The sequence below is a fragment of the Camelina sativa genome, chromosome 4 (assembly GCF_000633955.1).
Source record: "Camelina sativa cultivar DH55 chromosome 4, Cs, whole genome shotgun sequence".
NCBI lineage: Eukaryota > Viridiplantae > Streptophyta > Magnoliopsida > Brassicales > Brassicaceae > Camelina > Camelina sativa.
This window is the reverse complement of record NC_025688.1, coordinates 104,340-104,736: the sequence shown is the minus strand read 5'-3', so window position 1 is coordinate 104,736 and position 397 is coordinate 104,340.

Below are 397 nucleotides of genomic sequence, written 5' to 3'. Positions count from 1 at the left end.
TCTTTTTTTATAAAGATTTTTGCAAAAAATTTCAATTTTTTAAGGTTTTTCTATGCCTTAGATGTTATTCAAATACTAACATGATGATGCTAAAAATTTGAAATAAGAACACAAAACACAATATCAAATGCTATCTCAAACCCTCCCCCAAACTTAAATCACACAGTCCTCTGTGTGAAAGAAATTTGTAAGAGGATTCAAGACCAAAAACAAAACACAATATCAAATGCAATGGTATTTACAAGGGAAGGTGATTGTGGTACCTTAAGGATTGGAGAAGAAGCTGTCCACATCCTCTTGCATGCTGTCAAAAGAGTAGTTGGGGTCTTTTTGATGACTTGGAGGTGGAGATTGGGGTAGTTCGACGAAGGGAATCGACCGGGACTCAGTCGAGTAC